The sequence below is a fragment of the Acomys minous genome, assembly GCF_964271855.1.
Source record: "Acomys minous genome assembly, chromosome: 3".
Lineage (NCBI taxonomy): Eukaryota > Metazoa > Chordata > Mammalia > Rodentia > Muridae > Acomys > Acomys minous.
The window spans coordinates 78,372,779-78,397,100 of NC_140485.1; the positions used below are offsets into that span (position 1 = coordinate 78,372,779).

Below are 24,322 nucleotides of genomic sequence, written 5' to 3' on the forward strand. Positions count from 1 at the left end.
GGAACAACAGCAAAACAAACCCAAATCATTCATAGCCAAAATGATAACTGCTAGTTATGTGAGTGCTTAATATGCAATAGGCCTTAGTTCATGCCTGGCACCACTGTTTTCTACTTTTTTCTAGGTCTATGCAACCCCAGGACCAAGGGGCACAGAGAGGTTAGCTGGCTTTCCCAGTCACACAGCTAATACGTAGGAACAAGAATTTGAAGCCAGTGTGTCCAACTCCAGCTCAGACATGCCATGCTGCCTGCCACTGCAGCCAAGCTTTGATGGACAACAGAGGAAGTTGGGGAAACTGAGTCTGAAGAGCAAAGACATGAGGAAACAGCAATGAGTGGCCGGTTAAGTATTCTGCGGGCTTCCGGATTCAGGAGGGGGGCTGACCTCCATGCAGTGTAAGCCCACATTTCCTCCCACGGAGTGGGCTGCCTGCATCAGAGGTGCTTGCTGGTACCATGCTGAGGTCTCTAACTCTGCTGAGGGCAAACAGACAGAACATGGGATGGGAAGACAAGGCAGGAAGCGGGGCTCAGCCTGGAAGACACTAGACTACAATGGTCCTCACCCAAGGTGGGCTGTCCCCTTGGCATGCCTGGAAATGCTTGGGAGTGAGCAGTGCTATTAACAGTACGGACAGGTTCAGGGAGGGCCAGCGTGTCCCTGTTGATGAAGCAGTGAGATTTAGTGATTACACATCAGACTGGACCAGGTAATAAGCTTAATGAGACGGCAGCACTCCCACCAATCCATCCGTACATAAGCCAAGCTGGAGTGTACAGCAGTTAATATTCCGCGTGAGCACGGGAGACCCAGTAGTCAATAAACACTGCCAGGACCACAGGCCAGACTAAGGGACAGATGACAGGAGCTGGACGCAGGCCTAGAGATGCACTTCAGGCGGTATGGCCCCTGCCTAGCATGTGGGAGGCCCTGACCGGGTGTGCTGGTGCACACCTGTGATCCCAGCCCTGGGAGGTAGAAGCAGGGGGTGAGGAAGTCCAAGGTCATTCTCCGCTACACAGACACTTGAGGAAAGCCCAAGTTGCACGACACTCTCTTGCACAATACCACGATAAAACAAGACAGACCCCAAGACATCGACATGAAACACAAAAGGGAAACAGAAGCGCCACGTTATTAGAAAGAGACACAGAGTGACCTGGGGTGGGAAAGCTCTCTTAAACAAGGTGCAGAGAGGAAAAATCAGCCAAAGGGAGGGGCTCCATGTCACCACACCGGCATATCTCACTTCAGAATGAGGACAGCACCAAGATCAATGACAAGTGACACGTGGTGTCTAGGGGGCAGGGAATGCTTGTGACAAATACTAAGACATCCATTCATCCAAATCGCTTTCCCAAATTAACAGGAGAAAGAGAAGTGACCCATTAAGAAACAACAACAACAAAATCACAAAACAACAAGTCACAAAAAAACCAAACCAAACCAAACCAAACCAAAACACATGAAACAACAAAAACAAACAGGCAAAGTGTATGAGCAGGCATTTTGCAGAAGTCGCCTGATGACCACTCAACACCTAATGAGGCATTCGGCTTCTCTAATAGTTGGTGATGCTAATGAAAAGGAGATATATTTTTTTTTCTCCCAACAGATTGGCAAAATTAAGGAGTGTTAAATCAACTGCTGGCGAGGAGCTGAAGATGTGGGAACTCGGATATATCACTCACAGGAGTGCAAAGTGGTGTAATTACCTTGTGAGGCAACTTGGCAGTGTTTATGAACACAGAATTTCCTACACCCAAGGCACAGTGCTCACCCCAAGGATCATGGTGGAGTCAGACTGCTGAACAGAAAGGCGAGTGAGGGAGGAGTGTGACAGCCCAGGAATGCAACTCAGTGGGAAGAGCCATGGCTTGAGCTCAGGAGAGCTCCACACAGAATACCTGTGCATCACACCTTCTCCCTCTCCTCTTCCCTTCCTTCTGCTGGTCTATGCTGACGAGTCCTGGGAGTGCACATGAGGCCCCAGGCTCTATCCTCGACTTGGACAGCACTCCACCATGACCCTAGCCCCAAACTGAACTCCCCACGGGACCACAAGCCATGTACTCTGCCTGGCTGTCCTGCTGACCACACAGCAGTGAATGCTCTCACAGGAGCATGGTTGAAGCAGTTTGGTCCCATAAGTGACCTCAGTCTCGGTGGGTGAGGCTGCCTGGTGTGCTAAGTCCCTGTCACTCTTCTCTACCCCTCCCCCATCCTCTCTGTTAGTCCACCATCTTCCCCCGTCCCCCTTCTTCCTCCCTTTGGTATAGTGCTAGGCCTTGGGGTGTTGGAGGAGGCGACAGCCATACCTTGGGGTCCAGAAGCTAAGCCAGGGAATCGGACCTTCTAAGCCACGGGTAAGAGCAGGCAGCTACTTCCACTCAAGACAACCAATGGCTGCCAAGGGCACCAGCCACGGTCATGTCCAGGGCCTCAGATGGGCACCACGGGCCCCTGGAGACAGGATAGCCAAGGACAGCCTAATTAGGCTTGACAGCAGCCCACAAGGCTTATTAAGCTTGGAGCCATTGGGGGAACTGAGGAGGCAGGGCAGCCAAAGCTGGCTCGGCCACTGGTCCCCACAGGGACACTTGGCTCCGATGCTCAGGTCAGCCTGCTCAAAGCAATGCCTGTCAGCGAAGGATGCCAAGTGCCTCCCAGGCCACAGCTACTAAACTGTCTGGGAAGACGAAGTGGTGGCTTGGGGCAGCTGTTTTGGGCCTCTATCTGCTTCTAAGTCTGACTAGGCCACCTTAGGAGGTGGTTCCTTCCTGCTAGCTCTTCCCCACCCACTGTCTCTTCAGCTCCTTAAACCACCCTGGAGGCCAGAGACAGCTAGGTTTCTGCTCTGCTGGAAGTAAGGAAACAGGCCTAGGGAGGGCAAGTGGCTTGTCTGAGGCCACACAGTTGAAGTAGACCCAGGATTTGAACCATAGGCTCTTTGACACCTAGTCTGTGACAATACTAATTTCTTACCTCCCTAGAGCTTAGGCACTGTGAGGATAGAGTGGCTGCCAAGGGAGAAAGGCTCCAGGAGGCTGCGATCAGCCAAGCCTGGCCGGTCACACCCTCCTTTGGTCTGGACTCAGGGCCTTTTCTGGTCTTGATGTTAAGGTTTGTGGCTTTCTGTCTTGAGGATGTCCTAACAGTTTCTAGCTAAGTAGCGCAAGGAAGCCCTTCATCTCCGCTTCTACATCTGTGAAAGGGAGCCAGGCACTCTGCTTTAGGATGGATGTAAGTAAGAGGGTCCTGGGTGGCCAAATACCTGGCACAGGGCCCAGCACACAGGAGGTGACCCAACCCTTGCTCCTTCAGATTCTACCGACCATGTCCCTAGTACAGTCAGGGGAACCATGACTAGAACCGTGGTCCATGGGCTCCTTTGGTCTTGTAGACTTAGACCTCCCCTGCACGCTGATGTTTGGAAATGAGTAGCATATTATATAACACACTCCTGCAGGGCTCATAAAGATGGAGACAAGAAATCATCCAATGTCAGGTGAGTGTCTCAGGTTTGTTTAGTGTCAGGGTCAAAAAGCCGACCTCACATCTGGGTCCTCAGAAAAACCATATTCTGAAAGGGCCCTTTAAAAATTCCTGAAGACAGAACCACGGACAGCACCCCGACTCCAGGACAGCAGCAGTCCTCTCTTCAGGACCACGGACAACACCCCACGCCGTCAGCACCAAGGACAAGACAGCAGGCAGGAAACATGCCACAGAGCCCAGGGCTGAGGTCAAAATGTCAAAATCTAGTCACCCAAAGCTGCCTTACAATTCCACCTAGCTGGTTACGCACCCCACAGTTTGGGAGGATTTTCCAGATTCTCTTTCCAAACACCTGTTTCCCAGTCTGTTTTTTGTTTGTTTGTTTTTGTTGTGCATTTTGTAACCTAAAACTTGCTATATATCTGAAGCTGACATTGAACTCCATCCAATCCAGGGAGCTGGGATTGCAGGCATGTGCTAACATGCCCGGCTTCCAGATTGCCATCCTTTGAGTTTCCTGCCCACTGAGGTAGCTCAGAAAGGCCTATGGGGGTGCTCGACTGGGGACCCACATCCTTAGGCCAAGAGAGGTCCCTGGCATGCCCTCTTTTTACGTATCTGGCTTCACTGGGAATTTTGCTCTATTCCTTAAGGCACAAAGAAACTGTCGGTGCCTCCAGCCTCCCAGTCAGCACACCGCTGAGGCCATCTTTAACTGGCTCCTCAACCCTTCTATCTTCAAACATGCTATTGTCCTCCAATGGACACCCCGACCTTTGTATGACATGGTGAATGCGATGCTCACCTACTGATTTCCTTACCTGTCACTCACACACACACACACACACAGACACACACACACACACACACACACACACACACACACACACACATTGTGAGCACCGTCTTGTCCATGAAAAGGAAAGACAGAGCTCAAGCATGGCAGAGGCGTGAACCTTTGCTCACTTTAATTGCTGCCCTGGCCCTGGTCGGCTTGTCTAGATAGTTCCTTCCCTCCCTTCTTCCTTCCATTCTTCTCTTGATTTCTGTAGTTCTGGGGATCAAACCCAGGGCCTTAGCAAGACCAGGCAAGTGTTCTATTGCTAAGCCTTTGAGTTTGTTTGTAATTGCTGTTGTTTGGACCCAGCGTCTCCCTCTGTAAGTGGCCTTGAATTTCCTACATACCCCAGGCTGGCCTCAAATCCACAACTGTTCAGCCTTCACCTCCAAAGTGCTGCTATTATAGGTGCGTGCCACCACACCTAGCTCCACCTGGACTCTTGTTACAACCTCCTGGGTGTTTATACAAATCCTGCTTGCTTTATTTTGTTACATGTAACCAGATGCAATTTCCAGGGGGCTCAGTATTATTAGAACAGGCGACGCTCAGAGGTACACGAATCTGTCCCAAAATGACAAAGTAAGTGAAAAGATTCGTCACTAGCCACTCAGCCTGTGACATCTGTGCTCAGGAGCTAGCTGCCTGCTGCCGCTACTGCCTGTGGTCCGAGCAGTGAAGACACTCCTCCTCACCACAGCCTTTCCTCTACGTCCTGATCCTGCTTGAGTGCTGGCTGTAAGCTCCTCTGCTATCTCCTCTGCCTGCCTCACCCCTCCCTAACCTCATGCAGGGAGCAGCTCCTCGTTCTAAAGCTTCCCTGCCCAGGTGCCAGGGCTCTGCTCCGACCTTGACTCTGACCAATGCATGGGCCGGCTCCCTCCTCTCTGAGGACCACACAGTCCACTACTGGCCACTGCAACAGTAAGCCAGCAGCTTCTCACCTCTCTGCAGACAACATCTTGGCTGACCCTCAACTGCTACTGGAGTGACTTTCTAGCAGGCCTAGTACCCAAGGCCACCAGGGTCAGGCTCCTGTTTCTCTGTTATCTTTTACTCTTGAGACAACGCCTCTGTTTCGGCCTTTGGCCCCAACCCACTCTCCAGGCTACAGAGAGGCCCCTTGACAGCTTGCTTCAGATGGATGCCCACCACCAGGAGACCGCCCTTCATACCAGACCCTGGTTCCAGCCAAGCAGCTTAGAATAGCTTTATTTACTGCGGGATTGCATGTGGAGCTTCCTGAGGGCAGGAGGCCTGCCTGTCCTCCCAGCAGTGTCTGGCATGAGGCCCAGCATGGAGCTCCACTGGGAGAGGCACTGAATGAAGCTCAGCAGTTCTGCCTACACCTTCCCACCACCCACTTTCTACTCCAGCTAGCCGAAACTCCCCACACTTCCTCAGAGCATCCTCCTGTGGCTGCTACTTGGTCCTCCCCAGACTAGGCCTCCAGGTAAGGCCTGCCTTTCCTCCTGTTCCATTCCACCTGGCAGAACCAAGTGATAAGTGTCCCGGACTCCTCAACAGGGTGAAATAAGACGCTAGGCTGGGGAGGCGGTGCCTCTGCCCGCATGCGTGGTGTGGGCACGTGGCGCCTCCATCTGTTCCTATATGCCTGCATCGCTGCGGCTGGGTCCCCTATCTAAGTGTGAACCCCCTTAGGCCTGCCCACGCAGCCACAGCTGCGGAGAGGAAGGGAAGTCAGTGGTCTCTCCTGAGTCACTGTCTGCAATGACGGTGACGACGAAGAGCCATATTTGTGGAGCACTCTGCGCGCGCGGCACGTGCCAAGCACCCTGCCTCCCCATGGCTTTTTCACCAGACAGACCTACCATTGCCCCACTTTACAGATGGATTAAAAGAGACTCAGAGAAGCGGTGCCACCTCTGGCAGATGACACAGATAGGAAGTGTATAGAGCTCAGGTCTCTCTAATCCTGGCCGCCATCTGTACAGGTGCGCTGAGCCACACCCAGGTAGCCTGTGGTGTGTGACAAAGGAGCCTCCTGTTGCCTTCCTGCTGCCTCTGAGGAAAAGCTGGAAGCCAGCACCTCCTGGCCCTCTAGGAGCTCTCCTGGGAGAAGGTTGGGCTGGGCGGACTTACCCTAATCTGAAGCCCCACAGAGGACGCGAGGCCCAGGAGGCTCAGAGTGAACAGAAGTCGGCAAGCCTGGCCTCCAGTTCCCCAGCAATGCTGAAGATCTTCCCAACAGCCTGGGCCAAATTTATCTGCCAATCCCCCAAAGAGCTGGTTCCAGCGTCTGTCTGGAAATGTCAGCCCGTGTGGTTGGAGGAATTGCGAGGAGAGTTTTCCCCTAAATAGCAGGAAGCATATGGGAGGCGGATGGCGCCCGACGCCCCAACCTGCCAACTCTTGCTCAAGTAGAGCTAAAAGGGGCCCAGAAGGGTCTGGAATTCCTACCACCTCCCAGGGAGGGAGAGCTGGAGCTGGAGACAGCAGCACCACCCAGGGCAGGAAGTGGGTCCTGAGCAGCAGTGCCTGACAGTGACCCTTAGGCTCCTTCTAGCAGCCACAACAAGAGGTCACTGTTGATGGAGGAGTTGACCACATGCATAGGACTTACGCCAGTCTCTTATGAACTTTGCAAACAACTCTGAGATGGGATCCTGTTATCCTCATTTCACAGGTAAGGAAACCGAGATGCAGGCAAGCTGAGAAGGACCTCCCACATCCTTAGCAGAGTCACAATGCTCTACAAACGCTCTTCCAGGTTGATGGTCAGCTGCTTCTGGAATGTTCCCAGAGACAGGAAGCTTACTACCACCCTACTTACTCCATCTGTGGAGAGCTCTGTATGTCCAAATGGTTTCCCTGGATGAAGTTAGGAGTCTCCTCCCCTGGGGCTCGTCCTGTCAGTCAACAGAAACAGGCAGCCAGGCCCCGGAGGCCTCTGATTTTCCCTCCCTGCCTCCTGCCATGTCCTCACCTACTTGCTCACAGAGAGCTGGGCTTCTGAGGCCCCGTCAGCTCTCTCAGCTCCGTCTGCCTTGACCATGGTAAGTAAGAGCGAAGCCCCAGCCCCGGGGACTTGCTGAGGGTCAGATCTCCACTCTCAGCCGACTGCTCTGATTCCTGCTCTCCTCCTCTCCAGCCAGCCTGTCAGCAGGAGGTCGGTGAACTCTTTGCAGAGCTGGGCTCTGCCAGGCTCTGGCCTGTGACACTTCTCTTCCTAGAGAGCCATATTCAGCCTCAGGATGTTGCTTAAAGGAACCAGATCAATTGCTCTGGCCCTGGAGATTCCCAGGCAGTCAAGCCCCTCCCTCTCATGTCCCTGCATCATTGCTGGTGGAAGGAGACACTGTTCTCCTCAGCTGAGGTGGACCTTGCCTGGGTGACATGTGACATGGCTGGTCCCACCCATCTTTGGACCTGGAGTCTGACCCATGGCGGGAGATACTCCGTGTGGAGTGTGAGAGTGCGTGAGTGAACAGAGGCTTCGGGGCACAGTGGGGATTACAGAGGATTTGATCAGAAACAAAGCAGTCATGAAATGTTTGATTAATGAGGATTCAGAAGGGTCTTCGAGGTGGTCTGGGGTTGTTGGAGTTTGCAGAACAAAATTACAAAGGGTTGAGTAGAAAAAGCGGCCAGACTCTACCTAAGGGGATGGGGTGGGTGGAAAGGCGGGCATGGAAGGTGTCGGGGTGAGAGAGGCAGGATCATGTCCCATCCCATTCGAGCTTGCGCTGTGCTGTTGTACAGATGCTTTAGCCTCTCTGGACCTGCACTCCCTCGGGTGTGAAGTGCAAAAGAAGCTGGGGGAACTGGCAGTCAGAAAATGTGCATCTCCACACCCGGATCATGTGACGTGGTTGAAGCCAGTTTCTCTTTCCGCCCTTCGTTCAGACTCCACCAGGGTCTGCGCACACCCGGGTTCCATCTACTTAAAACCCTGACCTGGAAGTGCAGGCCTCTACCTCCCCTCTTGGCCAGCTATCCAGGGGCCAAGCCCTCAGCGTTCCAAATCTCAGCAAGATTGTGGACTTGGCCCTGTGATGTCATCTTCTAGCCCACCGAGGAGGGACAAGGAGTGAGCTCTCCATCTCTGGAGGTATGCAAACAGTGGCCAGGCATCTTGGGACATGGGCTTCTTTTTTTTTTTTTTTTTTAAGATTTATTTATTTATTTATTACGTATACATTGCTCTGCCTGCTTGTACCCCTGGAGGCCAGAAGAGGGCATCAGATCACATTATAGATGGCTGTGAGCCACCATGTGGTTGCTGGGAATTGAACTCAGGACCTCTGGAAGAGCAGTCAGTGCCCTTAACCTATGAGCCATCTCTCCAGCCCCTGGGACATGGGTTTCTTATAGCGATAAATACAGAATCCCTGGGCAGGCCTTTGAGTCCCTTTTCTCCTTTCCTTGACCTAATTCCTGAACAGAGCTCCCAGCTTAGGCCAGAAAGCCCATTGACATGCCCTTCTCCCACAGCGTCCTTCCGAGGATCACCACTACCTCTCCAGCATGAGACACAAACTCCTGCTCTGGCATTCAAGGCCCTGTGATCTGGGCCTGAAAGCTCTTATTTGACCGCTGTGCGTCCATCACCCAGAGGCCGCTTCTCCCGCCGCCATGTTCTTCCAGCGCTTTGCCTGGTGCCTTGACCATCACCTCCTCTAGGAAGCCCTCCTTGCGCGCAGGCTGGCTTTGTGCTCCTCTGCCTTCTGTGCACATCCTCATGATTCTTCCCAGTCCTAGATAAGCCTTCCGTGAGCTCCCTTGTGCGCCCCCCCAAACCTGCAGACCCCAGAGGCCAGGACTGCTCTTTTTCGAGGGAGGCATCTCCTGAATGACACTGGTGTCCCAAAGTCCCACATTCGGACTCACAGTGCAAGGGTGCCTTGAAGGGCTCCGACACTGAGGCTGGGCTCAGGACTCTACGGGCAGCTGCCTTGTTTCTTCTGGCTACTACAGAACTCGCCCATTAGGCTAGGAGCAGTGCTGCATACCTGCAATCCTAGCACATAAGAAGCTGAGACAAAAGCCGGGTGTGGTGGCGCACGCCTTTAATCCCAGCACTCGGGAGGCAGAGGCAGGCGGATCGTTGTGAGTTCAAGACCAGCCTGGTCTACAAAGGGAGTCCAGGACAGCCAAGGCTACACAAAGAAACCCTGTCTCAAAAAAAAAAAAAAAAAAAAAAAAAGAAGCTGAGACAAGCCAGGAGTGGTGGTGCACGCCTTTGATCCCAGCACTCGGGAGGCAGAGGCAGGAGCATCTCTGAGTCTGAGGCCAGCCTGGTCTACAAAGCAAGTCCAGGACAGCCAAGGCTACACAGAGAGACCCTGTCTTGAAAAACAAAAAACAAACAAACAAACAAAAAAAAGAAGCTGAGGCAGTTGCCAGGTACGATAGCAGACTTTTATCCCAGCACTCGAGAGGCAGAGGCAGGAGGATCTCTGTGAGTTTAAGGCCAGCCTGGTCTATGTAGAGAGTTCCAGGACAGCCTGGGCTACATAGTAAGTCCCTGTCTCAAAAGAATACATAACAAATAAATAAGATAAACAAAAAGAAGCTGAAACAGAAGAATTTGAAACCAGCCTGATCAACACAGTGAGACAGTATCTCAACAAAACAAAAAACAAAAAAAACCAACAAAGTCACACATCTTGGGGGTCAGGGGGATAGAGTCAGATATTACAAATAAAGGACTGTGCTGGGTCTAACCACGTTGTCCGCCTCAGGTGACAGCATACCATCGGCTTGGAGGCATCAGCCCCATTTCATTCCTAGGGGGCAATGTACAGGTCTAGGCTGCCAATCAAAGCAGGGAGCAACTCCTTTGCTGCAGCAGCTGACTGAGGGGTGGGCACATCCCAGAAGCTGACCAGTCCATGCCAAAACTCAGTGCTGGGAATTGGGTTGAGATGCCTGGGAAGAAGTCGCACTAACTCTTCTGCATAGACAACTCATCACTCACACAGGACATCTCTCTGTGGGAGCTGGAGCCATACAGAGGCTCCACCATGGAGCAGTCAGGTCCTGGTGACGTAGGCCCTGGATCCAAGAGAGCCTGAATTTCACAGTTACAAGTCACCCCCTTCCCTAACAAGCTAGGTACAGGTTTTCTGTCACTTGTACAGAAAAGATCCTGAAAGAAATGAGTGAAAGTTAAACTGGAGTCCGCTGCTGTCTCCACATCAGAGGGAATCATTACAGGCGGCCTAATAATGACTGTCCCTCCAGGTGCAGGCATGTCTCTGACAGAGGAATGAATATATACATTTCCCCATAAAAATGGTAAAAAAAAATCCTTGCATATCTAAGTAAGTACCCTGTTCCTCCCTTGGTCCTAAGATCCAGGTAAGACTCTAAATGCAGGCATCCTGCAACAATGCACCATTTTTATTTGTCTGTTTTTCAGGACAGGGTCTCACTATGTAGTTCTGGCTGTCCTGGAACTCACTATGTAGAGTAGGCTGGCCTTGAACTCACAGACATCAAGGCACCATTTTTAAAAGCTACATTTATTTACGTATGTGTGCATATGTGTGCACATACAGTGTGTGTGTGTGTGTGTGTGTGTGTGTGTGTGTGTGTGTGTGTTAGTGTAGAGGTCAAAGGACGATTTGTCGATCTGTCTCTGTCTACCATGTGTGTCCTGAGGATTGAATTCAGGTGGTCAGTCTCGGTGGAAAGCACCTTTACCCACTTAGCCATTTTGACATGCTTAACTTTTTTTTTTTTCCTACTCTCCTGTTATTCCCTCAACAATGAGCCACGGACATGTTTCCATGTCAACAAGGACAGATCTACAATGCTGTTTCCACGGTACAGAGGATGCTGTCCGCTGCTGGACGGGATTTATTTAACCATCTCTCAGAGACAGATAATTGGGTAGTTTCTAATTTATCACCATCATCAAGGGAGGCAGCAGGAGAAATAAGTGACTATGCTTGCATGTGTCGGATTCCTCATGACAGAGAGCTCGAGGTGCTCAAACTTTGGCTTCATGAGCTGAAATTTCTCAGCTTGAGATTTAAGATTCTGTGTAGCCAGAAGGCGCTGCCTGTCTTCCCAGGTAGGTTTAGTGGCATCTCCAGGGCCAACATGTCCCCAGTGGCAGCCTCTTTGGGAACAGCGTTCACTGGGGGGGGGGGGTGCGGGGAGGGGGGAGCTAGTCAGTAGGTCAAGGGGAGTGGCCAAGGCTTAGGGTAGGTGGGGATGCTGCTGATCTGGGGTTTTGCTGGTCCTGTCCACGGAGATAGCTGTCCTCCCTGGACCTCATCTCTGTGACCAAGGGAAGAGGCAACTTGACACTGGCAGGATGTGACAAAGTACATAGTGGCCGTGGCTCTGAGCCCCTGCAATACCACCTTGGTATTATTCTAACCCCGTCCAGGTCTCAACATTCTCTGATGCTATCCATTTCTTTGTTGTGCAAACAAAACAAAACAAAACAAACAAACAACAACAAACCAGTCCCAGAGAAGGTGAGTGACTTGCCCAAGGTCACACAGCCAAGAAGCAATAGAGATGAGGCGCAGCCAGATCTGATTTCCCAATCCCTCAGGTCCACATGGACCAGGGGAAGCGCTGCAAACAGCTTCTAGAAACTCACAGGTCTGATGAAAATGGCCCCATGTTACCCATGCTGGCTTATAACCTCTTAAAAAAAAAAAAGACAACTTCAGAGTCCTACAGAAAATAGCATTTAAAGATGTTTATATTGTTTTAATGACTCTTTGACAATAAGACAGTTTGACTCCTGGCAGCATCTAGCCTACCTCAGGGATGACAATGAGCATCAGTGAACCTCTTTATAGAGTTGGGTTCAAATGCGGCAAACCAGCCACTGGGCAAAATGTCCTCGTTTCGAACACTGACAGAATTCTGCCTAAAACTTGGCAAGCCTGGATGCAGACAGAGTCGACGGCCGAACTCTGCCAAGACAGGGAAAGCAAGTCCTCAATAGTTCCTGCCTCACAAATATGTCTGTCAGATATACTGGGCCAGAAGGCCGAAGATGATGCTCCAACATTTTAGAGAGTTATGGGTAACTCTCCAGGCAGCAAACTGCCTCTGTCATTTTTGTTTTTAATATGGAAGCTGCTAACCTGCACTTTATGTTTACTCGGGTGATTGATTTTGCTCCTTCTCAAGTCTCTGATGGGGTTGAAGACCAAATAGTTTAGTTTCACAATCAAACTTGGTTGCCGGGGATTTAGGATGTTTTGGGGTCTAGATAGATGTTTTAAGTTGACAGAGATGAGATATGATAGATACAGAGTTACAGTCAGAATTTTAGACTCACCGAGATAAGGAAACGTTTTCTTCAAGGTTGCCAAAGACCAACAGCCAAAACACTTTGAACGTAGCATGAATGTAATTCCTGATTGTTCTGTGGTTCTTCTTGCTGTATGTAGTTTATTTTATATATGTGTAGTAATGTAAATTTATATGTAAAAATAAACAATTAACTAAAACAACAACCAAAAAAGAAACCCCAATTCCACACTGTGAAGTTCTTTCTGCAACAGTATATTTAGATCCTGGCCCCGATTTTAACAGCCACAGCAGGCGCCACTGTACAGCTGCAGCAAGATTATTTAACTTGTCTCCTGGTGATGGACAAGGAAGGGTCTTGTTCCCAAATGCCCTGCTACTACCAACAACAGTACCAGGTGCCCCCCAGCAGGGCTGACCTGTGCCCTGTCAGGCAGTCCTGTGTCACAGTGTAGCCCCGAGCTGTTCTCTCCTTCACTGTACTGCTCCAGGCTCCCCGCCCTCTATTTATGTGGGTGGCTGTGTAACAGGAGGCCTTCCCCAAGCCTGGGCACTGTGGGAGGGGTATGGACGCATGTGATTGTTCTCAATAAACCTCCTCGGGACGTGTGGATGCCTCTGGGGCTGGTGCCCAGGGAGAACAGGCTGCCAGCCTCAGGCCTTACAGAGTCTCCTGCATGCCATGTCCTAGAGCTGTCCCCAGCACCAGCTGGACCTGCTGCTCTGCCTGAGTGTGAGTCCAGACACGCTCGAAGTTCAAGCTCTGCCAGGGTCTTCAGCACTAGGCCCAGCTTGTTTATACACAGGAGGGGGGGTGTCACTGTCACCCCACCATCAAAGCCCAGGCGGCCCCAAACTAGCCGCTTCTCCTCTCCAGACTTCGGCAATAGCGACGAGTCCATAGGGTTGTTCTGAGCATGCAGTACAGGGTAACAGGTTCAGTACACAGTACTCCTCGTGGAGGTTGAATATCAGATAGCCTTCCTGCATCTCAGATGTTTACATTACAATTGGTAACTGTAGCAAAATTACAGTTATGAAGTAGCAACAAGAGTAATTTTAAGGTGGGGGGGTCACGACAGCACAAGGAACTGTATTAAGGGGTCGCAGCATTAGAAAGGCTGAGGACCACTGGGTCAGATGACGGGTCTGAGCCTGCCTCCTCTGGGTGACCTCTTTGTACCTTGGATGAGCTGAGTCCTCCTCAGCCCCTCCCCAGCTGCCCCTTACAAGTCTTCCTCCTAATCTGGAGTTTTTGTTAAATGACCAAATGCTCAGCTCCGGGCCTTTCCAAGGTTCTAGCGCTCCCCATTGCCTGTGACACCACAAACACACACACACACACACACACACACACACACGTGCCTAGTTCCGCCACCTCAACCATGCAAGAGGCACAGACACGGTGGAGACAGACAGCCTCTGAGCCCTCACTGCACTGCAGGCTTGACTGACCCATCTGAGCCCTCACTGCACTGCAGGCTTCACTGGCCCATCTGAGCCTTCACTGCACTGCAGGCTTCACTGGCCCATCTGAGCCCTCACTGCACTGCAGGCTTGACTGGCCCGTCTGAGCCCTCACTGCACTGCAGGCTTCACTGGCCCATCTGAGCCTTCACTGCACTGCAGGCTTCACTGGCCCATCTGAGCCCTCACTGCACTGCAGGCTTGACTGGCCCGTCTGAGCCTTCACTGCACTGCAGGCTTCACTGGCCCATCTGAGCCCTCACTGCACTGCAGGCTTGACTGGCCCGTCTGAGCCCTCACTGCACTGCAGGCTTCACTGGCCCATCTGAGCCCTCACTGCACTGCAGGCTTGACTGACCCGTCTGAGCCCTCACTGCACTGCAGGCTTGACTGACCCGTCTGAGCCCTCACTGCACTGCAGGCTTGACTGACCCGTCTGAGCCCTCACTGCACTGCAGGCTTGATTGACCCGTCTGAGCCCTCACTGCACTGCAGGCTTCACTGGCCTGTCTGGTTTCTCACCCTACCTCTAAGCATATTGCCAAGCAGCTTTACCTTTAAGCCTCGTTTGCCCCTTTTGTACAATGGGTAAAATAAGAAAACTTGTAAAGATTATATGTGATTAAAAAGGCTAAATGCTAGGCTGGAGTGTAGCTTGGTGGTGGAGCGCCTGCCTAGTATGTACACGCTCCCAGATCCCATCCCAGCAAAATTAAATAAATAAGACAGGTAGGAAGGCACGTAACTGTAATCCCAGCTCCTGGGAGGCAGAGGCAGGCGGATCTCTGAGTTTGAGGCTGGTCTGGTCTACACAGTGAGTTCCAGGTCAGCCGGGACTACATAGAGAGGCCCTGTCTCAAAATAAGTAAATAAATCACACACACACACACACACACACACACACACACACACACACACCACACACACACACATCACACACCCCTATTAAAAAACAGAGAGGAAACTCAGTCATAAAGAGCTTGATACTAGGTGTCACTAAATGGTAGCTGTTATTTTCTTTCTTTCTTTTTTCTTTTTCCCGAGACAGAGTCTCCCTGTGTTAGTGTTGGCTGTCCTGGACTTGCTTTGTAGACCAGGTTGGCCTCGAACTCACAGCAATCTGCCTGCCTCCGCCTCCCGAGTGCTGGGATTAAAGGCATGTACCATCACCGCCCGGCTTGGTGGCTGTTATTGTTAGAGCTACTTTTTTTTTTTTTTTGGTCACTTTACTGCAACGTACACTACCACAAGGAACAAAAGACAAAAGGCTGCATGTGGTAAGTGACCAGAGGCCGAGCCTGTGCCCCCTACCCCCAGGTTGGCCAACAGGGCTCTGCTGCCCTACAAGCCCCTTGTGTCCTCCAGCCCCCAAATCCTCTTTGACACAGACAGGGGATCTCTCCCCAGACTTTTCTAGTGCTGCTACTATTGTCAGTAAATGGGCGAGACTCAACCAATCCATCGATCAGCTCCTGGCTGGCTCCCTGACCCCGATTCCCTGGGGACCCTGTCCTCCCAGCCGCCTCTGCCCAGGCACAGAGGCTCCCTCATGGTTTCCCGGTTCCCTAAATAACCAGCTTGTTAGCGAAGTCGCAGCAGTAACACCTCCCTCGCGCCACCCCGGCCTCCATCTCTCCACCACGTGATCCTGACGGCTGCTTTCTGTGAGTGCCAAGGAATCCCTTCGCCGTCGTCATCACTGGGCCACACACAAGGGGGCTGTGAGCGGTGGCAGCTGTGTGCCTCCGGAATCAGCCCCAGGGCAGAGGAGGCCTCAGAGCAGTGCTCCTCAGCAGGAGGGGCTGAGCCCTCTGCGAGCCAAAGGACTGGAAGATAAACTAAGATGCCGAAGAGTGCCAAGCAGTCACTGCAATGCCAGGCATGAAGTAACTGCTCAAGAAACACCCACTGTCACAGGCTGGCTCCGAGACACACACTGTCCTAGGGGAGACCCGGGGCTGCCTTGGGTAATCCTGGCATGTTTGCTGAAGGCTGATCCTACAGGCAGGCGCTCCTTGCTCTCAGACCACTGTGTCCTTATCACGTCCAGTGGCGACAACTCAGCCAAATGCAACAGCTGTCTCTGGTTGCTAGAGCAGACCGGGGCCAAGCAGGGGGAACGCAGCTGGGAGCGGGGGTGGGAGGGGGGGTAGGGGGGCTAATTAATGGGGCCCTTTTCACAGTTATTAACAATAAGGCCGGCACCGCACAAATGTGCAGCGTCTGGTTCTCAAAGACACGCTTCCACGTCCGTTATTGACAGTGAACTTCACGGGTTTTTATGTTATCCTCTGTATTTGCATATTAATTATGCATATTTACCAGTCTTTCCCCTTCTTAGAACCATCTCATCGAGGAGGCTCGCAGCTGTTGGCAGGTGGGAGAGTTGGAAGTGAGGGGCTGGCACCATGCTGAGGGCCACTGTAGCAGCTCTCCAGGACCCAAAAGGCTGATAGGTTCCCGGGTCCTGCTAGAATCTGGTGAAAGGTCACGAGGGATTCCCACTCCCTACTCCTCTCCTGCCCCTGACCCCCCACCCCCACCCCTCCCTTCCTAGCCCCTGGTAAGCAGAGACCACTCACTCAATAAGGCAAATCTTCAACCCAGCGTCCCATACTGTAGGCTAAATGGTGGCTGGGGGCCCCCGGGTTTCCTCGCTTGTGAAAACAGACATGTAGTACCAACAAAACCTGGAGTGGGACGGGGGAGACCGTGTGAGAACACGGACATGGCCGAGCCAGGTGCTGCGCTTGGCACCGTGTGGTCCTGAGGTGGCTGGCTGTCCCTGCTCTGTGGGAAGGATGACACAGTGAGTGTGGAGGGACAGTCCCAAGTACCTCATTGTGTGAGCTTAGGCAGGTGGAACATCATGAGGAAGAATGCCTTCTCGAGGGCCCTGTCCCGCCACAGCTGGCAGCAAGGCTCCCTGATCCCCCCCCTCCTCCAGGGTCTGTGCTCAAAGGCCCACCCCAGCTCCTGGGTGCGGCATCTGAAATGTGTAGAGCTGGGTTTGCTGTCCGTCCCCAGCAAGGGCTTTCCCTCACGGACGCAGTGCCCCGGGAAGGAGGCCCCCTAACCATGCCCACCTCCAGAGTTGTCAGGAGGATGGGGGTACACCCAGCTGGTTAAACTGTCATTGCGCCCAGGCAGAACACTCTTGTGGAGGTGCCTCTGCCAGCTTGTGAGTGCTGGCACAGTGGGAGGGCTGGGCATTTCCCAGCGGTGGCGAGCACTGTGGTGGGTGAGATGCCCAGGCCTGTGGCTGTACTTACCAACCAGGGAGCTACGTGCACAGGAAAAATGGTAGCCGGCAAGAATGCTGCAGATGACACCTCAGAGGTGGGTGTGGGGCCGAGGACTGCCACACACATCCCTCCAGCACTCCGTCAGAGGCATGAGCTGGGCCCTGGTCACACAGGGGGAGCCTCTAGGCTCCAGGCAGAGGGCGGCACGGTGCCTGCAGGACACGGGAGGGACACTGATTAGCCAGAAACGAGCACCTTGAGACCTTCAGACCAGCCCTAGGGAGGGGGCAAGTCGCACAGTTGTCATAGAAACCCAAGTGTTTGTGTAACACTGTATTTTCCAGAGAACCCTGGCACCCCAGCTCATGGGAGGCCCACGTTGTTTTTAGAGGTAGATTTGCATGTCATGCATATTTACAATGCCTTTCCCACCACCCACAGAATCCCCGCAAGCAGCCAGCAGTGGGGACACTGCTGCCTCTGCCCTGCCGCTCTGGAGTCCTTCCTCAGCTTGCTCCTCCCTCTTGCTCCTGCCCCCTTTTCCACATCATCAGGGAGGTTAGGAAAGGGGTCAAAGTCACCTCACTGTGAGTTCAAATCTCAGCTTGGCCCCTTGCTCATTGAGGGGACAATGGACAGGTTGTTCCCTCTTTTTGGCCTCATTTTTTTTTCTTCTTCTTCTTCTTCTTCTTCTTCTTCTTCTTCTTCTTCTTCTTCTTCTTCTTCTTCTTCTTCTTCTTCTTCTTCTTCTTCTTCTTCTTCTTCTTAAGAGTACTCTCCTGAGAGCTGCTGGGAGGGCTCGGAAGACAACGCAGGTACAAGGTACTGCTTTGGGAAAAACCCTCTCCTGTCCCAGCAGGCTGAATTCCTCCGTAGGAGAGCGGAGCGATGCCAGGCATCTCCAACCCGCTTGCCTGAGCAGCGTTTGTCCCCCTGAGCACCCTCTGGCTGGATGTCTGTCAATGAGAAGCAGGCCCTCCACTGCACACCTACCCAGGAGGTAGCTAGCTAACCCGGAAACCTCGGAGGACGCGCCTTTGCCCTCCCATTCTACAGGTCACAGAACTGAGACTGAGAGACCAAGGTAACATTGGCATGAGGGCCAGAATCTGAGCTGCTACACTGGGCTTTGAATTTTTTTTTTCTAGTTTTGCCTTTTGTATATTTTCTTATATCTTATTATATATCTTATTAATTCATTCTGGGCTTTGAATTCTAGTCCCTCCTCCAAGTCCTGGGAGGAGACACAGGGACCAACCAGCTCATCACAGGAAGCAGCAGGAAGGGCAAGCTGAGGTTTGGAGGCTCACTGTCTTCATTTGTTATCCCTAAGCCCGAGGATGCCCTCCCAAACTCCCCCAGGGTCTGCCCAGAAACAGCACCTTCCACGTATCGGCCCCCACAGTGCCACATGTGTCACAGACGTCATTCCCTCCTTTTCAAAGTAAGAAACTGAGGCACACGGCACAGCAGGGCAGGACCAAGAGTCCTAATGTGGGTGTCTACAAACCTCTTTAGAACCCTGACACTCCTTAGATGCGGAGCACACACTGATCACCAATGAGGCCCAGGGAGCATCTCTAGTCCAGCCCTCTGGACTACGCAGCCCATCTCCCTCCCCGAGGAAGAGCATCCGCAGCCAAGAAACATGAGCAGGACTAGCAAGGGTTTGGGTAGCCGGAAAGGAGACATGAGAAAATTCTCAATGAAAGGACACATACTCAGAAGTGCATGGAAGACCTCAGGTGCATTGCGGGATGTGAGAACCCACAACACACTCAATGCTCCCACTGGGGAAGGTGCTGTTCCCACCAGGTTATCACTGGGAGCCAGATTCCCCCAGCCTTATGGCTGATGGAAGAGGTGGCAGCAGAGGGAGGCATCCTGACCTGGAGGGCTCTGAGCCCCCAAGCTTGCCTGCTGAGGGAGGGCTGAAAGGCACCCCCCATTTCTTCTTCTCTATGATGGGTAACAGGCCCTAGGCCCCTGCTGGCTGTGACACTGTTTCGTCTTGGACTCCAACACAGATGATGGACACACAACGCAAAGACAAAGAAGTCCCACACAAAAGGCCTCACGTTGCCCAGCGCCAGGGACATAGACTGTTCGTCAGAGGAAGCTTGGTATAGACGGGAGGCAGAGTCCAGGCTGCCAAGGGCTCTGGTGGGGAACAAGAGGGGCTGGAGGTGGCAGAAGCACTTTCTGGGGCAATGGAGAGGTTCTAAGATGGACCGTGGTGACCGGCAGACACGCAGCTCTGGGTGTGAGCTAAAAGGACCTAACAGGACACTTGCTAACACTGAATCGTGTGGCACGTGAGTGATGGCTCGGTAACTCTATTAAAACCATCCTGATCCTTTGAAAATAAGACAACAGAACTTGCTGGAGGCCATCCAGAATCTAGGAGCCCGTGGCCTCCTTGGGGAAAACTTACAATGTACCCCCAAGAAGCCCTCTATCACAGAGGTCTGTGTGCTCCCGGGAAGCCACCAGACCCCTAACTGGTTGGGTTCCTACTGGCCCCAGGACTTCTTGGATGCCACCAGAGTAAAGCGTGCTCATCTCACCCACTGGTGCCAGCACCCAGCATGGCACTTGGCACCTGGTAGGCCCCTACTAATTGAATGTTGAACCAGAATCAGAAACCCTAGTGTGCACCTGGTTCTAGGTTTGGGCCCCACTCCCTTCTAATCCTGAGATGGCCGTGTACCTGCAGTGAGCCTCAATTACTTCACACACACCCCCCTTGCCCAGGAAGCCAGGGATTAGCAGGAATAATGGAGGTGAAAAGTCATTCATGAAGCACCCCTCCCACAGCTGTCTGTGTCCACAGAACCCCGTCTTTCCAGCCACTGATGCCCAGACTCCAGTGTCATTCTTTTTTTTTTTTTAAAGATTTATTTGTTATTATATATGCAGCGCTCTGCCTGCATATACACCTACGAGCCAGAAGAGGGCGCCAGATCTCATCATAGATGGTTGTGAGCCACCATATGGTTGCTGGGAATTGAACACAGGACCTCTGGAGGAGCAGTCAGTGCTCTTACTTTTACCCACTGAGCCATCTCTCCAGCTCCTCTGGTGTCATTCTTGCTACCTCTCCCTTCCCACATCCAGGCTGAGCTACGCACTGGACCCACAGCCATGCGTCAGGAAGCCGCACTGCCACACCTGCCCTTCATCCACTGCCGCGTGTGCTCAGTAACCTCCAGCTCTTGCCTGGACTGTCCATGCAGGCTCTGGTCTTCTCTCTTCTTTTTTTACTCTTGCTCCCAGCACAGAAGCCAGAGCTGTCAGGTTAGAACTGAAGTCGGATCTTAACCCCACTCGGCTCTAAGAACTCCAGGCCCTCACTTGACCTCAAGTACCAGCAGACAACCCTTTAGCCACCACAGGCAGCCACCTGCATCACCTCAGTTCAAGCCTCCACTCCCCACTTGCTTCCTCTGCTCCAGGCCCACTGGCCTTCACGCTCTTGTCAGACACGCCAGGCGTGTGCTTGCCTCAGGGCCTTCACCTGTGCTCTTCCTTTGCCTGGCTAATCGGTGGCCCAGATGTCCTCAAGCCTTATTCTCTCACTTTCCTCACAACCTTTCTTTTCTTTTTTTCTTTTTTGGTTTTTCGAGACAGGGTTTCTCTGTGTAGCCTTGGCTGTTCTAGACTCGCTTTGTAGACCAGGCTGGCCTCGAACTCATAGTGACCCACCTGCTTCTGCCTCCCGAGTGCTGGGAATAAAGGCGTGCGCCACCATGCCCGGCTCTTCACAACCTTTCTAGCGCTGAGTGCTTGAATTGATGAGTGGTCCAGCCAGGCCTCCGTACACACTGGCCAACAGCAGGCGCTACAGCCCCACGGTGAGAGTTTGTAACTAAAGAGCAGAGGCCTCAACGTCAAACTCTGCGGCCCTGGGCAAGGGTCTTCATCTTTTTGTTTTGCTTTGCCACAGGGTCTCACTGTGTGACTGATTGGCCTGGAACTTGCCATGTAGACCAGGCTGGCCTTGAACTCCAAAATATCGGCTTATGTCTGGCTCCCTAGTGTTGGGCTTAAAGGTGTGGCTTGCCCAGTCTTCTGGGCCAATTTCTTAACTTCTCTGGCCCAGTTGCTGATATCTAAGATAGGGGTGGCTCAAAGTCCCCACACAGGCTCAGGAAAATGCAGGATGCTGTTAGTCCCTGGCCATTCCCTTGGATATCCCCAGCATCCAAGCTTTAGTGTTCAAGCTTGGGCCTTGCCATTCTCTGCAGTATCACTACCAGATAGGACGCTGGCCCCGCCCACGAGGTGCCCCACCCCCACCCCAAGTCAGAGCTGTGAGAGTTCCCTGGGCCAGACACACACAGTGCAGCTGGCAGCATTTAGCAAATATTTCCAATGGTGAGTGGATTTTTACTGACCCGTTGACAGGTTTCTCCTGCTTCCCTCTCACAGGCCCGACATTTCTCTCCGGCCCACCTTGCCCCTCACACACAGGTCCTGTGGCAATGGTGGGCGGCCCTGTGCCCATCTCACACGCTTTGTGAGTAACGTCCTGAGCAGATAGTTCGCAGACTCTAACATCCCCTGTCATCTTCTAACCTGGTCGCCTTCCTGGGATGCCACCATGCGACCAGGGGCTCTTCTGTCCCTTCTACTTCTTGAAGACTCTTGAACATCTCTCACGTGACCCTGATCCCTAGAGTCATCTCGCAGGTCCACCAATCTCTGCTCCAAGCGCTGTGACCTCCATGGCTCACTGCCTCCCTGCACCTGCTTCTGTACAGGACCCTTTCAACACTTGAGTGGCATTGAGGCTGGTGCCACAGCTGGGAGGTCAACTCCGAGGCAGTCCTTGGTCACAGGGTGTAGGGCCTTCTAACCGGACTCGGCCAGGACGCCTCCAAAGCCGTTGGCCATGCCATCCCGTGCATTAAAGTGGTGTTTGTTGTCCAAAAATTCAATTTGCAAAACAGATTTACACAGGAGCTTTTAGCTCAATAAACTTGAAACGGGAAAGTGGTTTCTAAAAGCAGCACAGACAGGCAGGCCCTCCTGCCCCAGGCTCTCCTCTGCTGGCCTGGCCTGCCTCTCCACAAGAGGCTTCCTCTGTCCCCAGGCCCTCTCACTCAATGCCAAGGCAGTGAGTGACCTGCTGGCCTGCACCACACAGGGACACTGACCTCCCAAGTCTCCTCCTTAACCCGAACCCTAAGCTCTTTGGCCTGTTGCACAAAGTCCCTCTCCCAGCTGCTTTCCTAGCCTTGCCTCAGGCTCCTAGGTCATATCCGAATACCCAAATGGGCCCCACGCCCTGCCTGCAGTCAGTCCACTCTTCCCGTGATGCCGCCAATCAATGGAGTCCCTGTAGCAGAAATATGGGCGCCATCCCAACTTCCTTCCTGCGTGTTCCTTCACAAAACCTGTTTCCTGCCTCTGCCCCCCAAGCCTCCCAGACTACTGCCTCTCCTCTTGCCACTATCATCTCCCTCAGAGCTCTGGAACAGATGCCACTTGGCCACCGTTCACCACCAAACTACCTGCCCCTAAGTCTACCAGCCCATACCAGCTTCCTCTGGCTACTCACAGACAACCCTCAAGGCCACCGCTAATAATTAAAACCTCAGCCGGGCGTGGTGGCGCACGCCTTTAATCCCAGTACTCGGGAGGCAGAGGCAGGCGGATCATTATGAGTTCGAGGCTAGCCTGGTCTACAAAGCGAGTCCAGGACAGCCAAGGCTACACAGAGAAACCCTGTCTCAAAAAACCAAAAAAAGAAAAAAAGAAAAAAAAGGGGGGGGGGCTGGAGAGATGGCTCAGCGGTTAAGCGCACTGACTGCTCTTCCAGAGGTCATGAGTTCAATTCCCAGCAACCACATGGTGGCTCACAACCATCCACAATGAGATCTGGTGCCCTCTTCTGGCCTGCAGTACGTGCAGGCAGAATACTGTATACATAATTTAAAAAAAAAAAAAAAACAACCAAACAAACAAATAATAATTAAAACCTCTTGCACTGGACGTAACGGTATGAAAACTGACCTGGAGCCCACGCCTGGTCTCATGAGTCTCACTCAAGAACTGAGCTGTGACGAAGGCAACCCGTGAGGCCACAGGCCAGACGAGGCGCAGACAGAAGGAGACCCATGTGTGGTTCAGGGTGGAGGCGGAACTTGACCACGCAGAGGTCAGGATGGAAGGGTCCACTGTGGCTGACTCCAAAGCTACTGGGAGGGTCGAGTGAGTCTTGGGACCTTCTGGAGCTACACACCCTGTGGCCAGATTCCAGCACCACCTGGTAGCCACTGACCTTGGAGGGCTGACTTTGGTGAGGTCTGGTGTGAGAGCCACGGGAGTTCACGCACACCCACTCACTCAGCACAGTGGCTGCCCTGTCCTCTTCTCCCAGGGGAGACATCCCAAGGCCCCCACTGTACTCCCGAGTCTCAGAGAGTCCTGAGCTCTGGGCACACCATGCTTCGTCCTGCTCACACATCTGTGATAGAGCTCCGCTCGGGAGTAGGCAGAGTAGGAATTAATAACAATAACTACTAATAAAGTAGAGTTATAACAATATGCCATAATAAAAGGTATGCAAATGCACTCTCTCCCGCTCTCAAAATATCTTATTGTACTGAAGGTCTTGACAGCCTCAGCACACAACTGGCATGGCCAGGATGGCTATGAAGAACTGTGAACACCCACCAGTCAGCTGGCAGGCAGTGGAACGCTTTGCCCAGCGGAGGTGCCACTGAGCTGCTGCTGCTGCTGCTAACCCCAAGCTCAGTGGCTGGTGGTGCAGGATGCAGTGGGCTGGCCCGAGCCCAGACTGGACAGAGAGGCCAGCTCCAACTCTAAACTGTCCTTACTCTTCCTTGTCTCCTGCTCTGAGCCAGTCTCAGCCCCTGGCCATGGCCTCAGACCTACCCCCCTCGCCCCTACCTACTACCACTCCTGATCTGGAGAAGCAGAGGCAGTTTCCCCAAGCTGGATCTGGGAGTTGGAAGCAGGCAGGGAGGTTCCCCTCTGAGCGCCCGATGTAGACACT

The 24,322-nt window shown here is 52.7% G+C and overlaps 1 protein-coding gene and 1 long non-coding RNA gene across 5 annotated transcripts in view; one reads left to right on the top strand and one right to left on the bottom strand.

The window, feature by feature from the left end:
- The window catches only part of DLGAP4 (DLG associated protein 4), a 154,167-nt gene that overhangs the window by 84,051 nt on the left and 45,794 nt on the right, over positions 1 to 24,322 (bottom strand). For 3 of the 4 annotated variants that reach the window (XM_084775669.1, XM_084775667.1, XM_084775670.1), the window contains exon 2: positions 17,326 to 17,510. The exons of the other annotated variant lie outside the window; for it this stretch is intronic. The gene's annotated coding sequence lies outside the window, so the exon portion shown is untranslated. The remainder of the gene's footprint in view (positions 1 to 17,325; positions 17,511 to 24,322) is intronic. 4 annotated transcript variants of the gene reach the window in all.
- LOC311594194 overlaps positions 1 to 24,322 on the top strand; it is a 522,815-nt gene that overhangs the window by 43,316 nt on the left and 455,177 nt on the right. The gene's annotated exons all lie outside the window — the stretch shown is intronic.